At 41.8% G+C, this 27,062-nt stretch overlaps 1 long non-coding RNA gene across 1 annotated transcript; it reads right to left on the reverse strand.

Moving 5' to 3' along the window:
- Positions 1-1,836: 1,836 nt before the first annotated feature.
- Positions 1,837-27,018, reverse strand: LOC118250016 (uncharacterized). Its single transcript, XR_004779282.2, has 3 exons — positions 26,764-27,018; positions 13,132-13,268; positions 1,837-2,361 (listed from the first exon to the last, which is right to left on the reverse strand). It is a non-coding gene; the product is annotated as an uncharacterized LOC118250016 (long non-coding RNA).
- Between the last annotated feature and the right edge of the window lie 44 nt (positions 27,019-27,062).

Genomic DNA, 27,062 nt, shown 5'->3' on the forward strand with positions numbered 1-27,062 from the left:
TAAAAACAAACAGGAGGGAAAAAAAAAAAAAAAAACACCCTCCCCCCCCCCCAAAAAAAAAAAAGGGAAAATAAATCGAGCGGTCAGAAATCTAACCGGGAGAGGAAGGGCATCTGGGAGAGACGGAAGAGAAGAGGGTTAATAAATAGAGAGAGAGAGAGAGAAAGGGAGAGAAACAGAAGGGGAGAGTGGGAGAGAGAGAGAGAGAGAGAAAAGCGAGCCCCCGAAATCAGAAAAGTGGCTGCTGTATATGGAGTTCTCCCAGCCAGCCAGCCAGCTCCCCCAGCGCCTGCAAGCCTGTATTTTGGGGGAAGTATAGAGTCTGAAGTGAAGAGTTGAGGGAAGGAGCACTCGAGTTTCTGAGGGACATTGGAAAACAGAGCTGTCCGTCACCGCCGCTCATCTGCATAGCGCGGCGGGCCCGCCCCCTCCCGCTCCGGCCCCGTCTCCGTCTCCTCCCGCGGCCGGGAGGCAGGCAGGCAGGCGAGAAGGCAGCGAAGGCAGGCTTTGTAATGCAAGCCAGCCTCCCCGGCTGCAAGCACACTGCTGAAGCCAGACGACGATACTGCTCATCAGCTCCCCTCCGGACTCGCGGAGCCATAAATACTCTTTCACACACTCTCGGTTACACTCCGTCGCCTGCTTTCTGGGTCCAGGCGGGGAACAAAAAATCATGCGTATGATAAATAAATGCATCCCCTCACACACACACTCTCTGGAGAGCTAGCAGCTCCCACTGGACGCACGCACACGTATCATATGTATGTGCATTTGCACGTATGTGGGTACGCTAAGCCAGGCTCGACAGAGCTGGGTAGGATACAAGGGAAGAGCACTTTGTAAAAGTACTGCCCTATATGGCAGAAAAGAAGAGCAACTGCTCAAAGCAACAGATCCAGGATCGTGCTGTTCCTGGCAGCGAGAGCTCTATAGTTTTCTAAGTTGCCACGAACAGTCTAAAGCTGGTCATGGAGCGCGTTTGCACATGAAGGGGAAAAAAAATATCCTCATCTTTCTTTCATTTCTATTCTTCCTGGTGTGGTGCGTGGGGAAGAGGCCTGGGTGACTCCTTCCGGGGGGCTAGCTGCTCCCTCCCCTCCTTTTGAAGTTCAGATAAATCTCTCGGAATACGATCGCGGTGTAATTAATTTACCAAATAACGTAATCTCTTCCTCTGCCCCCTCCCTCCTTTCGGCCCTGGCCACCCATCAACTTCTAGACGTTAACAGCCCTGCTCCTACGGGAGGACGAAGGCACCGAGCTTTCCTTCTCGGTACAGGTCTAAATACATAGAAATATTTATCCATGTATATGTATTCTTTTAAGAGTAGCCCGCAGGGACCCTTCAGACCCCCGCGGGGAGTCACAGCCACTCGAGCTCCGGCCTGGGGCTCCCGGGACGGGCTCTCCAGCAGCGCTCCCCTGGTCCCCCCGTGCCCCCCAGCTCCCTCTCTCCGCCCTAAGGGCACGGCGCTGGAGCCGGCCCGCGGCGCCCCCCCGCCGCCCCGCCGGTGGGCTAGGCCGCTCCGCGCCCCCTGCCCACACCAGCGCCCCGAGCCGGCAGGTGGGAGCGGAGCCGCCGGGGCTGGAGCGCTGAGAGCCACCGCGCTGCCAGCCAGCCCCTCTCCCTCAACGTGCGCAGGCTTAGGAGCCCCTGCGCTGCTGGAAAAAAAAAAAAATAAGAAGAATTGAGGTTTGCACAAAAATAATTAAAAAAAAAAAAGGTTAATCAAACTGCGTGGTTTATTTATATATTTTTTTTCAGCATCTCTGAGTAAGCATTTGTCCCAAGTTTTAGCAAATAAAGTCGCTTTGCGTTTGCGGCCGACTGGGTAGAATACCTCAGGTAACTGCCGTTGGGTAGGATGGAGAACGCGCATCTGATCAGGTACGCCGGGGAACCGGCTCGAAACTGACAAGAAGGAAGGTGGCACTAGCTGGAGAGTTGCAGGCGAACAGGACAGCCTATTGTTAACAATTAAATATGCAGCTAATAAAAAATACACGTCGAGAAGCCGTTTCTATACTCTGGCGGACGCAGCGGGGAAAATGCCATCTTAAAACTACGGTCAAGTATCAGGATGCGTGTACTGTCTGAAGCGATCTGGGCTTTCCATTTTCTTTTTTCTATCTGATTTGTTATTCATTTCCTTTTTTTTTTTTTTTTTTCTGTGAAACCAGCATACCAGTATACCCCTGCCCCTGCACGCAGCAGCAGCAGAGATCTGGCCACCAGACATACTGGATTAATTCCCATCCAGATCTATCAGCTGGCCTGTAGAAGAAGCAGTCCTTGAAAAGGCAGGTGAGGGGGAGGAGGTTAACACCAACAGGTATTTCTTGTCATTAACTCCCGACTTCCTGATAAGAGAGTGATAAACCACTGGTAAACTCAGTGCAACAGATTACAGAAAAGACGTTTCCTTCCCTGCTTGATGATTAATGCGCATATATCAAATAAAAATAGGAACTCTAAAAACAAGAGCTTTATATAAAACACATTCATATTTCAGTAGTTCTATGGAATAATCGATATCATGCGATTACATCTGAATAGTCAATTCCTGTGTTCCGCAGACCGATTTCTAAGTATATGAGCTCTGCTTCAGAACAGAACAACAGCTGGAGAGCTGAGAATGCAAAATTAATTATAACATTATAAAGTCATACATGAATCTCTCTAAGTCAACCTGCCTTGCAAAATGTACTATACTCTCTGCATTTTTATTTGGGAAGCCAAATCTGCTCTTTCCAGCAGGGGTGGTGTAAGTAAGTGTTTATCTACGCGAATTGATTGCTTTTAGTTCCTCCTCTTTAATAATTAGTGGAACAATACAGATTGGGAATACAATGGCCGTCGTGTTTACATTATAACAAGGGATTAATGCTATTGAGTGTTACAGTTATGACCTGGGAAGAGTACTTAAATAAATACCGTGATCCCAGGAGAATCGATATAATTCAGTTCAGAGTGTGTGTAGATACGCACAGACACACACACACACAGGAGATACAAATCTCCATACGTATCTACACGCATATACATATGTTATACACGCGAGGTATACGTGCCCATCCGTGCAAAATCTAGGTGTTGTTTTAGCTTCCATCTGCATGTCTTACTTCCATGAAAATATTTTTCTGTGATTTCGGTGGAAGGAATGTTTAAATCAAGAACATTACCCCCTTCCCCCTAACACAAAGAGCAACAGATTATATTTCTCGTGTTTTAATTTGTGCAATCTAAAAATGTAGCTTTATGTACAGAAACGGGGTTAATTTCTCCATCAGAGATTAATGGGGTAAAATATTATCATTTCAAAAGACAAGTTCTTACGTTGATTTGATTTGCATAATTTTTGTATGGCTTCAGAAAGGCATGGATTTACCCACTGCAAGGAGACGCTATGCATTTTATTACGACAAGTACACCACTAATTTGACTCTGCACAGTGTGGGGAAAGAGAAGCTAGTGGGGATATACAACGTGGAGAACGAGAAGCCAGTGGGGACATTCAGTCTTAGGCGAAGTCTCTGCACTAAACAAACGAGAAAACCGTGTCAAAAGCGCTTTTAAATAGCGGTCAGCGTACTTGGTCGTATTTAACTTCTTCTCGGAGTTATCTCGGTTTGATTCGAGTGCCTTTCGCAGGGAAGAGGTTTTTCATCTGCCTGGCTTCACAGCTGAAATCTAATTTTCCCATAGTACTACCCGTTACTAATAAAAAGCCGTCTAACTTGCGCTGTTAAACAGTAGAATAGTATTACATGCACTTTTTATTGGTAATAACTGTGGCAAATTAACATGCCTACAAAGAGACATTAAGACTTTACACACTGCGTTTTTTATTTGAATAATCTATTCATTAGCTCAGCGTTTACCTTCCTAGATTTTAAGCGGTGCTCTCGCTTTGTCTTCTTTAATTCAGTTTGCTCCAGCTCATCTGAGAAGGGAGTCGAAAGCCCCCCACACACACATCCCCTGCCCCTCTTCAGCTATCGCTCACTGCCGTCCTGGGAGACAGGTTTTGCGGTTTGCCATTTATTAGCTACATCTCCTTGCACTAGTGACAGAGGCTGAAGTTTTCGGGCGGATGAAGTTGAAAGCCAACGTCTGGGGAGGAGAAGAGCGCCCGTGCCCCTGCTGCGGGAGCGCGGTCGCCTCGCTCTGCGCGGCGGCTGCATGCGCCCCTTCGTGCGCTGGACTTTGGGGAGATCGGGGGGCAATCTGCCCCGAATTTCTGACCTGGAAAGTTACCCAGGTAAAGCAGAGCAGAGCAAAGCGAATCTCGCTGGCGTGAAGGAGAGATTTCCCTGCCTCAGGAGGGCTCCCTGTGGCCCAAGGAGGCACGCACGCCCATCGCCCGGACAATGCCGGTTACCCAATCGTCATGACACTGGTCACAGCAACTTTTGGAGCAGAGCGAAGTGGAACTTCGTGGGATTTGGAGATGTAACACAATGCGCAGCAGAAACGGTTTCCTGTGACATAACCACACAATGGTCTGGGAATGCTTTCTCCTTTCTCCCATGAAATGGGGGGTCGCCACCATCTCCCGGAGACAACGACGTGAAATAATAGACTATTGTATTTAAAAATAACAAATGACACACGCATACTGTGCAAGCGGAGTTGTCCAGTTTTCTAGTAAAAGAAGCCTGGTTTGTGAGCGAAGCACTTTACAGGAGCGACCTGTGCAAACGAGGGGAGACAGGATGAGCTGGACGAGCCTTTCTGCCGCGTGTCTGCTCTCAGGGCTACAGCAAGGAGCAGGGAAAACAGAAAGGGAGAAATGAAAAGAAAGAACTTTTCTTTCCCCATCTTCAGGATGAAATCTTTAGTTCAAGCTGTGTATGGGAGGGGGCGCTGTGGCAATGAATTCACCAGTGCTCCCGAGCACTCGCAGTGTAATTGTTTATGTAAGCGTCTTCGCTAAGGTTTCTTTTCATATTTCAGTCATTACTTTTATTAACAATATCATCTAATTGTCGCCCCACGAGACCTGCACTAAAAGGTGGGCTGATCGAATGAGTTATGGCCACTACTCTAACCCTAGTCCTAGATTTCTTTTTTTTTTTTTTTTTTTTTTTCAGTTCATTAAGAGTACAATAGTGTATTTCATTTTGAAAACACAGTGAAAGAAGGGGCTGCCCAAGGAAGCGCTGAGAATTTAAACGACTCTCTATAACATGCAAATGCGCTCAAATAGACTAAAATTAACCATATTGCTTATTTGTAGCTTTTGTTTTGTTTTGTTTTGTTTCCCCCAGGGGATCTGTGGCTTCGAAATTTTGAACTAATAACGGGCCACGTCTCTAGGAGAATTTAGCTCTCCCATTTTGGGACATTACTGGGGGTGTATGTTGGAAAAAAAAAAGGCAAAAAAAAAGGCAAAAAAAAAAGACAACTAAAGCGGATCTCTAAAAAGCAGATCTGGGGCTTAGAAAATTTGCTTCCCATATGTCACACTATTATTAAGAGTCTTAGTCATTTTCCGCTTAGGGAAATATAAGCAAGTACATATCCATAAGGATAAGATAAAAGCCCTCCAAAGCTTTCCCGGAGCCTGCTATTTTCACCTGAAAGGCAGGCAGTGTTTCTCAGGGCTAGAACAAGTGTACGATCCACAGGTGGGATTGTTCCTCTTTCTTAGGCAGGAAAAAAAAATAAAAAAAATTAAATCAGTGTATCTGAGTTGATAGGAGGATTGAACTCACCAGCGAGAAATCTGAGTGGGGCAGGCAGGGGCATGGAGGTCCCGTCACTCACTCTGAGGGGCTCAGAGGGGCCCACACCCCACTTGCTGCCAGGAGAAGAAGTACTCCCCATTCCTCAGCTCTGCTGGAGCCAGGCAGTCAATATGCCACGTCTCTGCCGGAGGGTTTTGTGCTTGGCCAATGTGTCTTGGAAAGTCTGCTGCAGAGTTAGTGGGAGGCTAAATCCCTTCAGCGCCTGGTATGTTTTCGAAGTGGATGATGGACAGAGTAAAGGCAAAATGGGATGATTTAACTGAAGGGGCCAGGGTTGCTTTAATTTTAAGGGCTCACATTAAAAACGGATTCTTCTGTCACAGTAACAAGTAGTCACAGTAGCCAACAAGTAGGTCTGGCCACTTAGGTGCCTAAGGAATACTGGTAGGCTGGTGGCTGGGTGTGCATCAACCTGAGGATATGTATATAAATGGAGTTCTCCTACTGCTTTTTCCCCATGGTTATGCTGGCAACGTGGAGCATGTTGTCAGGTTAAAATTGCTTTAGACAGTTTTGAAGTAACTCTGCCAGATCCCTTCCCCTTCTCGTAATTGCCATCATCTGTTTGATCACCGTTTTTAACACTAGAGAGCACCTGCTCACCTGCTTTGTGCTTTTCTCTCATTCATTCACATGTTCATTCACTTATATGTGTGTATATGTGTATATCCTTCACTTGCAGACCCAGAAACACATTTCCAGATCAACAACAACCCCTCAGCTCCCACCCCCAGTCCAGAAAGTTCTGCTCTCTCCAATAAACAACCTGCTGGAAAAATGAGACTTCTTGTATCCATTTAACACCAGAAAGTTCCTTTCCTCAGAACAATCAGCTATCTCCATCATATCTTCAAAATTGCCAGGATACCCCAAAAGTAGACAGAAAAATACAGAAAAACTGTAGGCATACTTAGGAAAAGCATTAAATATTCATGCGTGTAGTGATACTATGAGTTATAACAAAGTCCATTTAAATCGATGCAGCATAGTTCACAAACATTCAGGTAGCTTTATAGTAATTTTGTACTTCTCTTCCACTAATGGGCAAACTGAAGGGTGTTTGAAGCTTTTAGCTTGATATTTTCTTTTAAATTGAAATTTCCTCTAAATCAGTGTAGCACTTCTGTTATTCCTTACATTTAGCTAAGGAATAGCAATACTATTGTTGTTTAACTTCAAGTTTTACTGCAAGTTAGAATTTCTGATTTTTATTTTTTTTTTTTGGAGGGGGGATTTTTCATACCACTAGTCCTTCATATATAAATGGTAAAAAAAATACATTATTTTGGATACAAATAAACAAACCACCACTACCAACAACAACAACAAAACACATAATACCATTTCTACCTTATTAAAAAAATACGATCTAATTTTACTCATATGGTCTCACAGATTTTCCCCACTTTGTAACAATGCTAGAATAGAATGTCTACTGAACCAAGTTAACAATCTTCCTTCACATCATGTAAAGGAAGTGAAGGCAGACCATCTGGCCTTTACCTTCTCGTCCTCTAACTGTACAGGTTTTAAGACACTTTCATCTGGGAAAGGTTGGTGGTCAACCTGCCTGTGAGAATTCTAACCACGTGCACATTTCTTCTCCTACAAATGACTCATTTCAGCCAGTAGAAGCACAGAACAAAAACTAGCTGAAATGTTGAGCTTTTCCTTCTGAGATCAATGTAGTTTTAGGAATGAGTGAACTGTTGACTTTGTCGTGTGTTTGTCTATGCTCAGCATTACAGTGGGATTCTGTCATAGCTAAAATACTGTAATACCGTGTATAGGCAGACTCTTCACTCCATGGAGGTTTTAGAGAGCTTGTATTATTTTGGTAGTACAACATCTGGAAAAAAAAAAAAAGGCTTGAAGAGGCCCTCAGAAAGATCTACTTTAAATTAATACTAACACAAGCTTATCAACAGTTTTTCTCACATTTTCAGGAAGGCATTTTACACTTGAAGTATAGGTTCTAGTAGTTTAAAAGAAAAAATCTCTTCAATCTTATCAGGAGACAATGAATTCTGCTTTATGCAACTCAGCCTTTAAACACACGACCTTTTAGTGAATCTCTAAAAGGAAAGTAGAGAAATTTTTTTTTTTCTTTTTTTGGAAGTTGCCCAATTGCTGTAAAGTCCTAGAAGATTATAACTCCTCTGTACTTTTGAACATGGAGTTTTGAAACTATAGTTGAGAATTATGTGATATCATTATCTCAAACACCAGAAGTACACAATGTTTTAATTTTGTTTCTCATGCAAATACACCACCCTATTTTTTTCATCCAGGACCTTTTTGGTAAAGACCTTGTACATGAAAGATAGGAAGCAATAGGAGCCAGAAGAAACAACTGATAAACCAACAGCCACAACTATGACATTTTTTCTCAAATAATTCTGTCCTGAAATCACCAAAATTTCTATAGTTTTCCGATCTTTACAAATTTTTAAAGCTGTTGGAATATAAAAACAGAAATATACCAAAAGTTCCTTCCTTCACAGAATCACAGAATCACAGAATTGTAGGGGTTGGAAGGGACCTCCAGAGATCATCAAGTCCAACCCCACTGCCAAAGCAGGTTCCCTAGAGCAGGTTGCCCAGGTAGGAGTCCAGATGGGCCTTGAATATCTCCAGAGAAGGAGACTCCACAACCTCCCTGGGCAGCCTGTTCCAGTGCTCCGTCACGCTCACCGTGAAGAAGTTCTTTTGCATGTTGGTGCGGAACTTCCTGGGCTCCATATTTTGGCCATTGCCCCTTGTCCTATCCCCACAAACCACTGAAAAGAGGTTGGCCAAATCCCACAGTCTCTGAAACTTAAAATATTTGTAAACATTAATAAGATCCCCTCTCAGTCTTCTCTTCTCAAGGCTGAACAGATCCAGATCTCTCAGCCTTTCTTCATAGGAAAGATGCTCCAGGCCCCATATCATCTTTGTGGCCCTCCGTTGGACTCTTTCCAGGAGATCCCTGTCTTTTTTGTTCTGGGGAGCCCAGAACTGGACACAGTACTCCAGGTGAGGCCCGACCAGGGCAGAGTAGAGGGGGAGGATTACCTCCTTTGACCTGCTGGCCACGCTCCTTTTAATACACGCAGGATCCCATGGGCCTTCTTGACCACCAGTGCACATTGCTGGCTCGTGGCCAAACTGTCGTCCACCAGGACCCCCAGGTCCTTCTCCACGGAGCTCCTCTCCAGCAGGTCATTTCCTAGCCTGTACCGATACAAGCTGTTGTTCCTTCCTATGTGCAGGACTCTACACTTGCTCTTGTTAAACTTCATTTGATTTCTTCCTGCCCAGCTCTCCAGCCTGTCCAGGTCTTGCAGAATGGCAGCACAGCCTTCTGGCATGTCAACCACTCCTCCCAGCTTTGTATCATCGGCATACTTGCTGAGGGTGGACACTATTCCTTCATCAAGGTCATTGATGAAGATGTTGAACAAGACCAGACACAGTACTGACCCCTGGGGAACACCGCTAGTCACAGGTCTCCAGCTGGAGTCTGCGCCACTGATCACCACCCTCTGAGCTTGGCCAATCAGCCAGTTCTCAACCCACCTTACTGTCCACTCGTCTATCCCACATTTTCTCAGCTTTGCTAGCAGGATATCATGGGAGACAGTATCAAAAACCTTGCTAAAGTCAGGGTAGATGACATCCACTGCTCTCCCCCCGTCTACCCAGCTGGTGATGCCATCATAGAAGGCAACGAGGTTGGTCGAGCAGGATTGCCCCTTGGTGAATCCATGCTGACTACTCCTCATAACCTTCTTCTCTTCCAGAAGCTTGGAGATGGCATCCAGAACAAGCTGTTCCAACACCTTTCCAGGGACAGAGGTGAGACTGACTGGCCTGTAGTTTCCTGGATCCCCCTTCTTGCCCTTCTTGAAGATTGGAGTGACATTGGCTATCCTCCAGTCTTCAGGCACCTCTCCTGTTCTTCAAGACCTTTCAAAGATGATAGCAGTTCGGTGATCACCTCCACTAACTCCCTCAGCACACATGGATGCATCCCATCAGGGCCCATGGATTTGTGTGCGTTGAGCCCACTTAGACACTCCTGAACCACTCCCTCATCAACCAGGGGGGAGATCTCCACTTCCCAGACTCTTTCTCCTCCCTCCAGGGTCCAAGAGTCCTGGGTGTGGGGGGAAGGGTAGTCTTTGAAGCAAAGACCGAAGCAAAGAAGGCATTCTGTATCTCTGCCTTCTCAGCGTCCCCCATTACCAAGACACCCCCCACGTTTAGCAGGGGACCAACATTATCTCTAGACTTTCTTTTACTGTTTACATACTTAAAAAAACCCTTCTTATTATCCTTTATGTCTTTTGCAAGCTTCACCTCCAGGTGGGCTTTAGCCTTCCTCGTCGCATCCCTGCAGACCCTGACAACACTTCTATACTCCTCCCAAGAGAACAGGCCCCTTTTCCACATTTCATAGACCTTCTTCTTCCTTTTGATCTTGTTGATGAGCTCCTTGCTCATCCATGCAGGTCTCCTGCCCCCCTTCCCCAGTTTCCTACTCTTTGGGATGCACCAATTCTGAGCTTGCAAGAAGTACTGTTTAAATGTTGCCCGTCTTCACAAACACCCTTGCCTTCTAGCAATCTAGCCCAAGTAGGTCCTGGAAGAGGTCGAAGTTGGCTCTCTGAAAATCCAAGGTAGCAATCCTACTTTTTGCCTTACTTCTTCCACCAAGTTCCATCTTGAACTCCACCATCTCATGGTCGCTGCATCCCAAGCTGCCCCCAACCTTCACATCCCTAACAAGCCCATCCCTGTTGGTAAGAACAAGGTCCAGAAGCACCCCCTACCTCATTGGCTCCTCCACCACCTGCGCCAGAAAATTATCTTCAACGCGTTGAAGGAACCGTTTGGACTGCACGTGCCCAACCAAGTTGCTTTCTCAACAGATATCTGGATAACTGAAGTCCCCCGTGAGAACCAGTGCCCGGGATCATGAGGCTACTTCTAGCTGCTTGTAGAAGGCCTCATCGACCTCCTCCCCCTGATCTGGTGACCTGTAGTACACCCCCACAACTGTGTCACCCATACCAGCCTGCCCTTTAATTCTCACCCACAAGCTCTCCACTTGTTCTTCTCCCTCCCCCAGGTGGAGCTAGGTGCATTCTAATTGCTCCCTCACATAAAGGGCAACTCCTCCCCCTTGCTTCCCCAACCTGTCTTTCCTAAAAAGGGCATAGCCCTCCATGACAGCATTCCAGTCATGCGAGCTGTCCCACCACATCTCCATGATTGCAATGAGATTGTGGCCCCATGACCATACACAGATCTCGAGCTCATCCTGTTAATTTCCCATGCTTTGCGCATTGGTATACAGGCATTTTAGAAAAGCAGCAGGCTCAGTTACCCCTAGAGGGATGCAAGAAGAAGATTCCGGACAGGGTATCGGGAATATTATTACCTTCTCTGAGGAGCCCTCAGACAATTCTATGGGACAACCCAGAGGTTTTTCCCTACTATCTCCATCAGCGTCAGCAGTGACAACATCCCCCAGCCCTTCTCTGTCACTTTTAACTCCCCTCCCTTCCCCTGTCAAACCTAATTTAAAGCCCTGGTAGTAAGTCCAGAGAGCTTGCTCCCCAATACACTTGTGCCCCACTTGCTGAGCCAGAGTCCGTCAGCAGCCCACATACCCAGCTTCTCAAAGCCTGCCCAAGATCAAAATACCCAAAGCCTTGGTCCAGACACCATCCCCTCAGCCAGTCATTTATCTGTTCTGTTCTCCTACTTCTTTCTGGGTCCCGGTCACCCATTGGGAGGACAGATGAGAACACTACCTGCACCCCCGATCCCTTCAACATCCTTCCCAGGGATGCAAAGTCCATTTTAATTTTACTCATTTTTCTTGTTGCAACTTCCCGGGACCCAGCCTGAATGACAACAAGAGGATAGTAGTCCTCTGGTTTAATGAGCTTCCTCTCACTCTTCTCCTTCCCTGCTGCTATTTCCTCACCTTCTGTTAGCTAAGGTAGAACATAGTGGTCTGCCTGACAGACCATGACTTGGCAGTGATGAACTTGCCTTTCTGACCTTCAGAAGGAAATATTCTCACCTAAAGAGCTACATGAGCTTCATTTTGCCATATAAATTTCGGATCAATAGTCAGACACATATAAAACAAATAGTTTTAGTGAAATTTCATTATAAACTAACAAAACTTATTTCTGTAAATAATTCAATTTAAGAAATTGGTCAGTACCACTTTTATAAGAATAACTTCTGGTTTTGCACAAAGTTAATACGATATATACAGGGGCACATCAGTATAAACATTTATATTTATCAAGAATAGGTAATTAATTTCTAACACCAACTGTGTTTCATCTGAAATTATGCACCTTATCAGATTTGTAAACATTATCCACTAAAAATATTTCCATGAATTGGATTAAAAATCATCCATGAAGGGATAATTCATTAATTCCAAACTTTGTCAAAAATATGGGTTATAAAGAATCATTTCCCTATAAATGTTTGTTTCAAATAGTTAATTGAAAGAAGAAACAGTAAACTGAATATGCTATTGATTTTTGTTTAATTGGTTAGTCTGTTTTTACCTGATCAATGGAATTGTCTTTTAGCTTTCCTAATTTTTGTTTACAAGTTTGCTTAAAAGAAAGAAAGAAAGAAAGAAAGAAAGAAAGAAAGAAAAAGAAAGCAAGTTTTTTTTTTTTTTTCTGGGGCTAATCTTTAATCCTCCTGCTTCCTCCCTTTTCCATGTTATTTGGCCACATAGCCTACCAGACATAGTTTTCTTAAAGTCACTACTCAGTATTTTGACAATGAAACACATAGGCCGTGATTATGCCTTGATTTTCAGGTTCACAGTATTTTTCACAGGAAAATTCAGTGAAGTTAAGAAAAAAAGAAGTAAAACAATTATTTCACCAATATTTAATATGACTCTTTAATATTTTTTAGATCAAATCATCTTAATATCAAGTTCTATGCAAATGCACAATGACAAAGGACTGTTTCTAATCCACAAAATAAATAGGATATGTATATTAAGAGTACTAGTGAGGAGGTAGCAATACTAACAGACTTTTACAAACCTTTTAGTAACTTTAAGAATATAAATTATATTTTACACATTAAGACTTTCAGCATAAGTTAGGTCATAACAAAGATGTCAAGCACTGAAGAATCACAGAAAATATTAATAAGTGAAAGACTGTGGAAGCAATCAACTGTTCCAGCTGAGAGGTAGGAATGAGTGTAGAGCAGGGTTAGACTGGTGTAGGTAACCACAGAGTATATACGTAAGGCGAAACCCTAAACAGAATGAGCCATGAGCCATTGAGCAAATTAGAGATATCCACTTGTCATATTTGTAATAATTAAGTTTTATACCTTTGACTAGATAATCAAGGAAGGATTCTGAGATGTTCATCCCTGCTTAGTGTCCACATGTTCCTCCCTCTCTTAGTGTCTGCAGCTGGGCAAGAATGATATCTTCATGGGCTGACTATGTTTCTGTCTCTTCGTATCTTAAAGAATATGAAAGAAAGCATTCAGAACAGAGAGACTATTCTCTCTGCTACTCTTATTAGAATCATATCATAAATTATTTCCTTCTTGCAGCATTTGTATTGCATTATTTTAATTCATTTGCTGAATGTCATTATTGATATTTTCAGCAAAACTCTCTTAAATTTGTTCTTCGGAATATTTTCTTTGTCTGAAGCTGAACACTTAATCTTTATTGGTTTCTAAAATATTCCTGGAGGTCAACACCAACATGAGAGAAAATTCATGTGTGGGAACAAAGGTTGGATTCCAGGTAGGAAGGTAGATTACTACTTTGGCTATAATACTAGAATATTTTGTACTTTTAAACACTGTGTTTTTATTGATCTTCCTGATTAAAAACAAAAATAAAAGCAAAACCAACAGCATTCTCTTCCTTCCTTCCTTCCTTCCTTCCTTCCTTCCTTCCTTCCTTCCTTCCTTCCTTCCTTCCTTCTTTTCTCCCTTCCTCCCTCCCTCCCTTTTTGTACATGTTATTCTGTGTGATATATAACTCTAGATTTCAGTAGGATAATATAAAGAAGTTCTATCAAATAACATGCATATGTATAAAGTTTTTCAAGCTTTCAAACACACTATTTTATCATAGGAACTTATATAAAATGTATACATCGCCTTATATGGGGGGATAAAGCTCAAGAACAAAATATAAATTCTCCACGGTTGAGATCTGTCTGAAGAAGCTGCATCAGTATCTCAGCCTTGCTTTAAGTAAATATTGTTGCTATTGCATCAACAAAATTTACAGGCCTAAAAGACATTTTCAAAGACAGTGACATACTAAGCAGCCTATACCTCATTGGCCTTAATGTGTTTTGGGCTAGTAAGAGCCTAAACCCTGGCCAAAACTGGTATTTGACAGAAGAAAACTTCTGAAATGTTTGAGTATCTAATGTCCTGATTAAGAATTTGGTTCCTAGGCCTTGCAATTATAAAAAACACAGAGCCTGAAAGCCTGGAAAAAATGGTTTATACAGAAACTGCTTTTTTTTTTTTTTTTTTTTTTTTTGGGAATGAATGGCAAAAAATGACCTGTCTGAACCTTGGGCAGTGTGCTCAGGTTTTGCTCATCTGAAAAAAAAGGCCTTGTTCAAGTCATACAGCCGTGCTACACTCAGCTAGTCTGCTGAGGCACTGAGAGTCCTCTATGCCCAAGATAGGTAGAGAGGAACCACAAACCAGGTACTGAAATCCAGTCAATCACCTATTGAAAATACAAGCCCCCTCTCTACCCTGTTGTTACTTTTCTGTCCTGTAACTTGACTGCTGAGCTCTCTTAATCCTCTTTTACTCCATATGCAATGACTTTCTGTCACATTTTTAGGAGAACTCGGCCCCTTCTTAGGAGAATTTCTTTACTTTATTTCTTCACCCAATTTCTTTAATGTGGTGTTACAGGAGAGCAGATTCTATCTAAAATCTGGGAGGTGAGGAATGATACAAAACAAAATAGCATGACAGCCTTTGAAAACAAGAACTGAAAAATAAAATTACTCAAAAGGGTTCAAAAAGCAGGTAAGAGAAATCAGAATTAAATAACTACTGTCTCAGAGAACAGCTCTGTTGCAAATATTCTTTTACTGTAAAGGTTATTCTGGGAAATTCAGGGCTGAGAATTCTTACTTTACTACCAAGAAAGTTGGTTGAAATGTTAATTAAAAACAGAATTATAAAATACCCAGCTGAAAATAATATGATGGAGACAGATCACCATGGCTTCTGTAAAAGAAATCTGTGCCTCTGTAAGCTATTCACATTCTTTTAATTGTTTGGGTGTGATAACAAAAGAGCAAATACAAGCAGATTGGAAACCCTAATTTATTTGGACTTCTGAAAAAGCTGGCAAAATTCATCGTGTAAACCTCTTGCATTAGCTAGGTTCAGTAAATGTAGATGTGTTTTTTTTTTTTATCTAAAGCTCCATCCACTCTTGAGGTCTAGATGTCCTCAGTGTGGCAAAAGCAAAGAAACTTAAAATCATTTTCAAAACTGATTTCACTTTTTTTCTTTTTTTTTTTTTTCTTTTTTTTTTTTAAGGAGGGTACCTTAGCCAACAGAGGAAAGTATTTAACAAAAAGGTACAACACTAATTCACACAATTGTGGAGTAATTGTGCTCAATCTTTTTTTTAACCTAATTTGTATTGCTTTAATAAAGTTGTTCTTCTGAACAAAAATGACCTATTTTTTTTTTCCTTAAAGAGTCCCTATCTCTTCAATCTGTCATCATACAAGCTTTTTAAGGTCTAGAATCATTTTGTTCATCTGCCTCTGCTTTTGTTAGCAACTTCAGCAACTAATTACAATTTTGGGCAAAGAAAGTCTTTGTTCAAGATCCTCATTCTTTATTCAACAGTGCCAGAACACCCAGAACACAAGATTCCCAGAGCTGCTCCAGGAAAAAAATAAAATGGCAAAGATGAAACTTGGTATTCCTATAATGTTAATAAGCTTTCAAAGGATTAAATTGAGAAAGAGAAGGAGAAACATAGAGGAGGAAGTAGAAATAAAAAAGAGAGAAGGAAAAAGAAAGAAGGAAAGAAGAAAAAAAAAAGTGAGAGAGCTTTGCAATGAATTTTGTTTTGCAAATAAAAAAATTAAAAAGATAAAATTGTTTTAACAAAAGGAAGATTTGTTCTTAAAAGAAATACTGAAAAAAAAATCCTCCATATGAATTCATGTGCACCAGAGGACTCAATCCATTTGGAGCAGAACAAATACTTTTTGTTTCAGGGACATCAGACTGATTTTGCCTGTATCCTGACACCTGCTGTGGTCCACATTCATCCAGCATTATTAAATAGGGACAGCATAAGCCTAAACCATATCGACACGTTTACACAATATTTTTCCCAGTGACCTAGAATCTTGCCTACACGGTGCTTTGGGAGCCTGCGTGGATTCAAAAGCAATGTAACTTTGTTCTTGAGGTGTGATATTGAAACCAGTAAACTCAGCTGACAGTTGGAGATGGGGCATCTGTATGGCACAGCAGCAGGCCGTATGGCTTAGCACTTCAGGTCAGCATTAGCTCAAGGCACTCTTCCCCCAGCACAGTTTGATGTGCTTGTAGATTTCTGGGGGGTCTGGGAACACGTGAAAATACTCTTTAGGCTTAGTCTGTCCTAAAGGCCACAAGTTTTCCTCTTCTGCTCTATGTCTCAGATCTTCTTATTTAGGAGAATCCTTAGCCTGCCAATGGAGTATTGCATATCTTTCACCTTGTCCTGAAAATTGTTCAATTTCTTAAATAATTGAAATCCATGAGTGATGCTGGCACTTACTCGTTTTCCTCTCCAAAATTCCAATAAGAAACTTCTGTCAAGCCTATGAAAATCCATGGAATAAAAACTGCCAAAAACAACAGCAAAAAAAATCATTCTTTCTATATAATAAGTTTTTGAAATCACTATATCTGAAGTCATCAGGTAACATTCCCAGGTAGCATAACTCAGTTTGTGAGTATGGAGTCAGTTTATGCTGGCAGAGACTTTCACCCCTAATTTTCTGGGGGAGGTATTTATGTGGAGATCACAAGACATTCTGTCCTGGAATGTCTGGTACACAGGCATCTAAGAAGGACTGGGCAAAAGGAGAGGAGAAGGAATGTGAAAGAAAATGGAAAATAATAAAGAGCTACAAAAACATTCATGTCATATCTGTTTTTAATTTTTCTTAATGGATCTGGGTTTCTGGTAGGCTATTCTGGTTATGACTACGCTAACACTTCGGGGGCACTTCTGGTCTGTATGGCCAAAAAAAGTTCACTGCCTACATATTTTATAGCTCTTAGTGTTTGTTTGTTTGTGAAGCTGTTTGTTTGTTTGTTTGTTTGTTTGTTTTCTTTTCCAGCAGTGGAGTCAGAGATATACCAAAACATTTTGCAAAATTGGGTTCATCTTCTTGAGTGTTTCAATTTGAAAAGAACCTTGAAAATTTCTGAAAGAATCAAATGCTTCCTTTTGACATTTTTGTAAGCGAAGTATTTCAATTATTTCATTTGAATTGACATTCCATTTTGAAATTTCCTTTCTTTTTTTTTTTTTTTTTTTTAATAATTTTGAAAAGTTTGAACCCACATAAAATATTTTGGGTTGCATCACTTTTGCAATGCTTCATGAAACTATAAAAAAATCATTTTCAATTTGATCCAAAACAACTCCCCCTCCCCCTGTTTCCCCCTGTTTTTTTTTTTGTTTTTTTTTTTTTTGAGCTATCAGTGAACTAAATCATTTTTTTTTCTCTGTTCAACCTCCAGAAACTAAATGAAGGATTATTAAGGAGGTGTTAACATATATTTTTCATATTTTTTCATACACTTTTCAGAGATAATCCCATGCCACAAATGAAATTTAATTAACTATTTCAGAGTATTTCTGTCATTCACATATCTCTAGTCCTGACGAGCAAGACAGGATGTCACTTCTGGTTCTGCACCTCATGACAGGACAGCCAGGGCTTTGATGATGATCTAGAGGTTTTCCTTACTGCGAGCTCCCTGAAGAGACCAAAGGATCTTTTAAAGTCAAAAAGATGGTTTCTATGGAATAGAAACAAGAATGTTTAACTTTATAAACACAGAAATGTTTTTTTCTCTGTGAGAAAAAAAAAAAAAAGTAGGAAAAGTTTATAACATCTTCACCCCTCTCCCCCCTGTGTTGTATGAGCTGGGTGCTTTCTTCCAGGTTTGGTTTCAGTCAACCCTGTGACTTTCTGGGTTGCAGCAAACTCTGCACAGTCCTCTGATCCCTAGGAAGTTTTCTTCCTGTCACCAAGGGAGCCTGGCTGTACATATGTTTGTTGCTCCTTTCATTAGTCTCTTCATGAACAGCAGGCTCTCATCTTCTCACTGGGGCTCCCATTCTCTTCTCCTCTCTTTGCTACATCCCGAAGCCTGGGAGCTCCTCCTCTCCTCCTCCTCCTTCCACCCAGTCCCCAAGCATGCTCATCTGCTCTCCAGGGAAAGGAGGAATCTCTGCTCCCTCCAGGGGGTCCATCTGACCTAGTCACTCCCTTTTTAAAGGAACATGACATACAACGGAGAACAAAAAATAAAACAGATGCTGTCCAAAATAAACCTACTCACATGCCAGAAAAGAAAATCAGCACATCTCCCAGGCTTGGTTCTCTCAAAGCCCCATCATGTGGACGCCTAGACCCTCCAGCTGTTTGTTCTCTGTGTGTGGAGCAATGAGACCATGTTCTGGTAACTTCTGAACAAACTGGCCAAGATCCATCAGATTTTTTGATCCAAAGCTTTTACCCATTTCCAGATTGCAACTTACTAGCTCAGTGTATTTTACATGACACACACGAAAACAGAGGGAGTAAACCCAAGACTGATTGTTTCTCTCTCATGCTCATGTAAATAGCAAGGGCTGTAGGGCCAACTTAACATCGTGGGCCTATGGGCTAGTTAAAAGTCCTTGTGGTAAAGCGTGGGGGCTTTGATGAGCATACTGTACTTCTTCATGTGCAACTGTCTCTTCCTTATCCTCCACCAAAGTTATGCTAATTACTGCCTAGGAAATGAGCCCAAATCTACGGCCCCTGCAGAAGCCAGGTGAAGTCTGAGAATGCCTTGGTGTTTCTATGGGCAGTGGATGACTCATGCCAGTAATTAATGGCAGAAGTAGAGAGAGAGCAGGGTGCATATGAGAAACATTTTCAACATTTTTATTGCTGTATCTCACTGTCTTGCTATGTTCAGGTGTCTTTCCTTCAAGGAAGATTAATGGAACTGACTGATGATGGTTGCATGCAATTTAAGGCCAGAAAGGATTATTAGATCATCTTTGTCTGAGATCCTGTGCATTACAGGACATAAAAGGTATATGCACGTGGCATTGTACAGTGCTGCACAGAGACACCTGCGCTAATTCTGAACAAATTAGCTGAAATACAAGAAGCAATAAAGCTGTATTAAGCTGGGAGCAGTGCTGAAAGTGGTATAGCTAATATAGTCCAAGTACAACAACTCCCAGCTGCAGCTGTACTGCTTCCGGTATCCAGCTGTCACTACCAGAAGTGTCTCAGCTACCTCTACTCAATTAAGTTACTTATTGAGTGCACCCTCAGTTAGTTTGCAGATGACACCAAGTTGGAGGGAAGTGTCGATCTGCTGGAGGGTAGGAAGGCCCTGCAGAGTGACCCGGACAGGTTGGATCAATGGGCAGAGGCCAGTGGGATGAGGTTCGACGTGGCTAAGTGCCAGGTCCTGCACTTTGGCCACAAGAACCCCTTGCAATACTACAGGCTTGGGGCAGAGTGGCTAGAAAGCTGTGCAGAGGAAAAGGATCTGGGGTGTTGGTCAATGTTTGCCTGAACATGAGCCAGCAGTGTTCCCAGGTGGCCAAGAAGGCCAAGGGCATCTTGGCTTGCATCAGGAATAGTGTAGCCAGCAGGACCAGGGAGGTGATCGTCCCCCTGTACTCTGCTCTGATGGGGCCGCACCTTGAGTACTGTGTTCAGTTTTGGGCCCCTCACTACAGGGAAGACACCGAGGCCATGGAATGTGTCCAGAGAAGGGCTATGAAGCTGGTGAAAGATCTGGAACACGAGTCTTATAAAGAGCAGCTGAGGGAACTGGGGTTGTTTAGTCTGTAGAAGAGGAGGCTCAGGGAAGACCTTATTGCTCTCTACAACTACCTGAAAGGAAGGTGTCGGGAGATGGGTGTTGGCCTCTTCTCACAGATAACTAGTGAAAAGACAAGAGGGAATAGCTCCAAGTTGCATCAGGTTCAAGTTCAGGGAAAGTTCAGGGAGGTTCAGGTTGGAAATTAGGAGAAATTTGTTCTCAGAAAGAGTAGTCAGGCATTGTAATGGGTTGCCCAGGAAGGTGGTGGAGTCACCGTCCCTGGTGGTGTTTAAGGAAAGGTTGGACATGGTGCTTAGTGACATGGTTTTGTGAGTGATATTGGTGGTAGGGGGATGGCTGGATTAGATGATCTTGGAGGTCTTTTCCAACCTGAATGAGTCTATGATTCTATGATTCTATGAATTCCCTCTCCCAAGCAATACATTTCAGCTTTTAGGAATACTAAATTGAGAGTTACGTGAGAGATCATAGAACCATAGAAAGGTTTGGGTTGGAAGGGGCCTTAAAGATCATTTAATTCCAACCCCCCTGCCATGGGCAGTGACACTTTCCACCAGACCAGGTTGCTCAAAGCCCCATCCAACCTGTCTTTAAAGACTTCCAGGGATGGGGCATCCACAACTTCTCTGGGCAACCTGTTCCTATGCCTCACCACCCTCTGAGTAAAGATTTTTTTCCTTATATCTAATTTAATCTACCCTCTTTTGGTTTAAAGCTATTCCCCCTTGTCCTATCATTACACTCGCTGACAAAGAGTCCATCCCCAGCTTTTCTGTAGGCCCCCTATAGAAGGTTGTTATAAAGTCTTTCCAGAGCCTTCTCTTCTCCAGGATGAACATCCGCAACTCCTTCAGCCTGTATTTATAGGAGAGGTGTTCCAGCCCCTCAATCATCTTTGTGGCCCTCCTCTGGACTTTTTCTAATATTTCCATCTCCTTCTTGTGCTGGGGGCCCAGAGCTGAATGCAGTACCCTAAGCAGGGTCTCATGACAGCAGAGTTGAGGGGGAGAATCAGCTCCCTTGACCTGTTGGCCACTCTTCTTTTGGTGTAGCCCAGGATATGGTTGGTTTTCTGGGCTGCAAGCACATATTGCTGGCTCATGTTGAGGTTCTCATCAGCCAGCACCCCCAGGCCTAACTCCTCAGAGCTGCTTTCAATCCATTCTCCACTCAGCCTGCATTTTTGCTTGGGATTGTGCTGGCACAGATGCAGGATCTTGCACTTGGCCTTGTTAAATGTCATGAGGTTCACAGGCCCACCTCTCAAGCCTGTCCAGGTCCCTCTGGATGCCATCTCTTCCTGCAAGGGTGTTGACCGCAGCACCTAGCTTGGTGTCATCAGCAATATTGCTGAGGCTGCACTCGATCCCACTGTCCATGCTATCAACCATGCTTCCCGTCAGTGAGAACTTCAACGGACTGACACAGCTTCTCAAATATGACGGACAGTGGCTTAGCAACTACATCCACCAGTTCCCTCAGGACCCACGGGTGAATCTCATCAGGTCCCATAGACTTGTGCACCTTCATGTTCCTTAGATGGTCTCAAACCTGACCTCATACCACGAGCAGTTCTTCATTCTTCCTGTCTCTGGCTTTGCCCTCTAGGGCCATGTGTCTGGAGCTCTTGTCGTTGAAGACTGAGGCAAAAAAGTCATTGAGTATTTCAGCCTTCTCCAGATCCTAGGTGACCTGGTCTGCTGTTTCTTTCTGGAGAGAGCCCACAACTTCCCTACTCTTCCTTTTATCACTGTTGTACCTGTAGAAGATTTTCTTGTTGTCCTTCATGTCCGTGGACAAATTTAATTCTAATCAGAGTGTAGCTTTCCCAACCTGACCCCTGGCTGTCCAGACAAAGAGGCCAAAGTCTGCTCTCCCAATGTCCAGGGTAGTTTTGCTTGCTGTGCTTCCTCCTCACTGCCCTCTGAATCCAAAACTGCACCATTTCACGGTCACTGCAGCCAAGGCTGCCCTTGAACTTTACATTCCCCACCATCCCCTCCTAGTTAGAGGGAATGTGATACAGCATAGCACCTCTCCTTGTTGGCTCCTCTATCACTTGGAAAAGGAATTTGTCATCTGTGTACTCCAGTGGCCTCTTGGATTGCCTGTGCCCTGTTGTGCTGTCCTTCCAACAGATTCCCCCATGAGAACTAGGGTTTGCGAATGTGAGGCTGCTTCCATCTGACTGTAGAGAACCTCATCTGCTTGGTCTTCTTGATCAGGTGGCCTGTAGCACACCCTCATTATAACGTCTTCTGTCACTGCCCCCTCTTTAATCCTGACTCACAGTCTCTCTGTCAGCTCCTCATCCATCCTCAGGCAGAGCTCCATGTACTCCAGCAGCTCACTGACATAGAGGGTGACGCCCCTCCATGCCTGTCCTTCCTAAAGAGCCTGTATCCTTCTATCCAGTCATGGGAGCCATCCCACCATTTCTCTGTAATGCCAGTGAGGTCATAGCCTGGCAGGTGTGTGTACATCTCTAACTCTTCTTGTTTATTCCCTATGCTACATATATTAGCATAGTGACATTTAAGTTGGGCCCCTGATGAAGCTGACTTACTGGCTGGAGTGGCTGGAATTCCTTTGTGTTGCTCTTTAGATGTTCTCCTGCTGACCCATGACCCTTCTCAAGGCTCTGAACATCTATCACTGACACTGGCATTAAACTGGGAGGAGAGGATTGGATTGAGGTTTCCGTCCCCCAGCAACTCTAGTTTAAAAGCCTCTTCAAGCCTATGCTTGGCTGGAGATGTACTTCCCCTTCTCTGATAGGTGGGCCCCATCAGCTCAGCAAACCAGGCTTCTCAAAATGAGTTCCATGGTCTAAGCAGCCAAACCCCTGTCAGTGGGGTCAAGATCAAGACCATGGCATTATTGGCTAGAAATTTCCCTGCAAATGCTCCTTGCGCTATTGTTACCAAGGAAAACAAAGCCTTGTTAAATCACTGCCTGGTCAGACCATGGTGTGAGACAACCTGCTCTGGTGAAGATGCACTTCTGCTAAGTGATCCCTGGAATAACTCGCCTCTGCCCTTGGCCAACAGTGTAGAGACAGGGTTTCTAACACAGAGATATGTTAAAGTCAAGGCAGTGTACAGAAACAAGATAACTTCTCTAATTCCACCCCCCCGCCCCCTTTTTTTTTCCCCTGTTTTAGGTTTCTGTGGATCCCACCAAGTCTTTTTCTTTTTCCCTTAAAAAAAAAAAAATTATTATTATTACTTTGCCATATACTTGCACTGTCATCCTGTACTGAATATCTTTAATTTGATCCTTTTGTCACAGTTTGCTAAAGCAGGACATCTCAACCTGCAGGGTCAATTTTCATTCTTTACTTCCAAATATATTTCCAGCTAACATATTCATCTTTTTTTTTTTTTTTTTGGGGGGGGGGGGGTTGGGGGGAGGGGGGAAGGGATGGGGGGACATGTGGAGTTTTAAGCATACTATTTGGATCATTCTTGATTATTCTCTTCATCACCAACCTTTGTATCACATGCAAAACGTATAAACAAAGATTTTGTATCATCTTTAGTTGATTGGCACATGTAAAATAATACGGATAAAGACTAATCCTAAAAGATTTCCTTAGAAATAGGACTATTCTGAGATCTGTGAACTAGTTTTAACCTGACCCACGTAGTCTCTGCTAATTTTAAAATGTCTTGTACTCTAGAGAAATCTGTTTGTTATGGTAATATATATAAACTTTTAGTATTGACAAAAATAGTTGTACGACAACAATTCTTTCACCCAAGCTCATCTATAAATAAAAAAAAAACTTTAAGTTAAACTAAGTTGGAAACATCCTGTGCTTTAAATATCAGAATTGTGTTGGTACTTGAAGTCTTTTAATATATTGGAATTTCCCCATTTTTCGTATGCCAAAAATATAAAAGTGGTTTTTCAAAACTCTGTAATTTGTTCCTACAAGATTTTGCATGTAAAATATTTTCATAAGATAGAACAATTAAATCCCATATCATTTTAGAATGTTTTCCCATGTGCCATCCTTTGATGGTGATAAACTCTGATTTTCTGACACATTGTTGAATGTGGTTGACATAGTGTTCTGTTAAAAATACAACCCTAAAATATCTACTGAACATAAATATCTATCTAGAGTTTGCAATCTAGAATATGCTCACATAACCTAGGTATTTTCTTGTTCCTCTGTGTTCAAATTTCTTTTATTATTACATATTATTGTAGGCAAGGTTATTTGGGATATATTTAGTGCAAATCTTGCAGGGAGAGGTGATGTTTTTTACTAAATCAACAGATGTGACTGGGAAAAGCAGACAAGTTTTTGGACATATAGTCCTTTCTTCAGGTTGAATATATTTCAGCTTGTAGCTTTTAATACTTAGTTATTTACTCAGGTTTTGTATTAACATTTTACACTCCACTTTGTTTCCAATTTCCTTTTAACTAGGAAGGCTTCTTGTTCAGTATAATTTGCTTTACTTGTGAACCATGTTTGTGGGGATCCAGGACTTTATTTTTAGTGAGTTTCCAATTTTTCTTTTTGCCAATACACATTAAATGTATGATATACAAGTGACTGTTCTAACGTACAATATATAAAAACTAGCCTACAAAAAGTTAATTTATATGAATATATGAAGTTTGATGATATATTCTGTTTGCACATGGCAGTGGAATTAGATCATAATACCTATATTTAAGATACATCTTCCTTTATGGTAGCAATTAACTTTTAGTTCATTTAAATAAGTTCAAAAACAGAGTTATCTTGTTTGAGTTCAGGAATTTCTACATAAAGAATTTATCAGCTATTATTTTTAGAAATTCTAGAAAATTTTGTGATGTATAGGATGATGATGAACAAGCATTTTCCAGGATGAAGTCGCCCCTGTTAAAATTTTTAGCTTGGTTACACACTATGGACAGATGTTAAAGAGCAATACAGACTGTTATCTACTGTGAATGGGTTTTCTGTTGTGTATTCTACAAACAAGCCAGTATTATTATTTTTTTTCCTATGTAGATGTTTCATCCACAACATTTGCTCCCATTCTGAGCTACCAGAAACAACTAACAGTGTCTTTGATGTAAAGTCCTGTCTGTTTTTTTTTTTTTTTTTTTTCCTGTTTTATCCTTATGGAAGGAGCTGGAAATATGAAAGACTATTTTAGTTACAGCAACCATCCTGTCATATTTCCAACACCAAATGTAGAATATTCCTTCTCAGGCAAGAACATCTCCAGCTGTTATTTTTATTATCTAGTCTACTCTCACTAATATACAAATGGTTAAAAATGTGTTCCTTATCTAAAACTTTCAGCTTACATTATCATGTGGAGGATACCATAAAACTGGTTTAAACACTTGAATATATCTACTAGGATTATCCTGTTACCACCCTCTGCCTTCATGGTTACATTAACAGCAACCTAATACCTTACCTAGAGATTATTCTCTCTACTACTGAGATGATATCCATTAGAACCATGTGACCTGCCTCTTTTCATAGTATCTTTGCACTCCATTGGGTACATGCTCTTTCTCCTTCAAACTACCACTAAAACAATTTACAAAGAAAAGGAAGAGATACTGGTATAAAAAGATCTTAAACTTTAGGAAAAAAAATAAATGGAGTTGCTAGGAAAAGGAGACATCTCTTACAGAATTACTTCAAAACACCAGAGAAAAGACAGAAACTTAATGATATTGATCAATAATTGCAATTGCATTTTTCCCGCAAAATATATTTTATGAGTTAACAGAATTACATAGGAATAATAGGGAAGAGAGAAGAGAAGAGAAGAGAAGAGAAGAGAAGAGAAGAGAAGAGAAGAGAAGAGAAGAGAAGAGAAGAGAAGAGAAGAGAAGAGAAGAGAAGAGAAGAGAAGAGAAGAGAAGAGAAGAGGAGAAGGAAAGGAAAGGAAGGGAAAGGAAAGGAAAGGAAAGGAAAGGAAAGGAAAGGAAAGGAAAGGAAAGGAAAGGAAAGGAAAGAAGAAAAAGAAAAAAAAGAAAAAGAAAAAAATGAAAAGAAAAAAAGAAAGAAAAGAAAAGAAAAGAAAAGAAAAGAAAAGAAAAGAAAAAAAAGAAAAAAGAAAAAAAGAAAAGAAAAGAGAAAAGAAAAGAAAAGAAAAGAAAAGAAAAGAAAAGAAAAGAAAAGAAAAGAAAAGAAAAAAAGAAAAGAAAAGAAAAGAGAAAAGAAAAGAAAAGAAAAGAGAAAAGAAAAGAAAAGAAAAGAAAAGAAAAGAAAAAAAGAAAAGAAAAGAAAAGAAAAGAAAAGAAAAGAAAAGAAAAGAAAAGAAAAGAAAAGAAAAGAAAAGAGAAGAGAAGAGAAGAGAAGAGAAGAGATTGTCTCAGGTTTCATAGTGGCAAAAAACATATGTAATCACAAAGCAAAATAACATTAATTACAGAAGCACTTGTAAAAGCGCACAGAAACTTCAGCTTCATGAAGTTGCACATCTAGAAACAGGAAATAAGAAAGATTTACATTTTAGCATGTAGATGTAAAAGATGATATTTTGTTGATCTTCTTCCACATTGCACAGGAAGAGAAAACAACAATGAAAACAAAATCAGAAAATGGCAGGAGTAGGGTACGTGTTATTTCTATCAGCTATATAATTGCACAGGTGTGCCTTATAAGCCTGTGGGAGAAATGTTCAAGGGGAAATACAGAAGTAGAAGCTCTGTAATAATAACATAGATTAAAAAATCAGATCTTATGTATAATTAGGTGGCACTAAAAAAATGAATTGTAGCCAGAGCTAGCTGCCCGTGACAAGTTAGGGGGGATGCAATACATCAGTGTACCATCATCAGAATGGTGAAACTTCTGAATAAGAAATAAAGCATGTTGGTACTTACCTTCTTCCTCCATGTTTGAGGTCTGTGTTTATATTCAGTGCCAGCTGCAAACTTCCGTAGTTACCCTATGTTTATGCTTGATCTCACCTCCCATATTTGTGCCATCCACGCAGGGGGTAGTTATGGTCAGAATCTCACACTCGCTATAACAGCTGTGTAGACCTATTATTTTTTTTTTAGCATCTACGAAAGGCAGGGCATAGGGAAGAGAATGGATTGTGTATGCTAGCAAACACTGCTATTGCCAACCTCACTCTCTTTGAGCAGAATAGCTGCCTCAGTTCTGAGCTCTTTGTGAA

This window comes from Cygnus atratus, chromosome 2, assembly GCF_013377495.2.
Source record: "Cygnus atratus isolate AKBS03 ecotype Queensland, Australia chromosome 2, CAtr_DNAZoo_HiC_assembly, whole genome shotgun sequence".
Classification (NCBI taxonomy): Eukaryota; Metazoa; Chordata; class Aves; order Anseriformes; family Anatidae; genus Cygnus; species Cygnus atratus.